Source organism: Penaeus monodon, chromosome 33 (genome assembly GCF_015228065.2).
Source record: "Penaeus monodon isolate SGIC_2016 chromosome 33, NSTDA_Pmon_1, whole genome shotgun sequence".
In the NCBI taxonomy this organism is placed as follows: domain Eukaryota; kingdom Metazoa; phylum Arthropoda; class Malacostraca; order Decapoda; family Penaeidae; genus Penaeus; species Penaeus monodon.
The window spans coordinates 33,927,292-33,927,593 of NC_051418.1; positions in this window are offsets into that span (position 1 = coordinate 33,927,292).

The following is a 302-nucleotide window of genomic DNA, read 5'->3' on the forward strand; positions in this document are numbered from 1 at the left end:
CCATGCACAGAGACTTAAATACCACTTCACAACCTTACAACCCACGATCAAAAATAACAACCCTTTCTGGCTACCAGGCACTCACGTAATACAAAACCGTCTATAACAACTACCTACTATATGCTACCATTTACTACCACTTATACCACTTACCATTACCTGCTACCACCTGCTACCATCTGCTACCACTGCTACCATCTTACTACCACTTACCATTACTTGTTACCACCTCCTACCATCCGCTACCACTTACCATCACCTGCTACCACCTCATCCATCTTCTACGCCTGCTAAAATGTTAC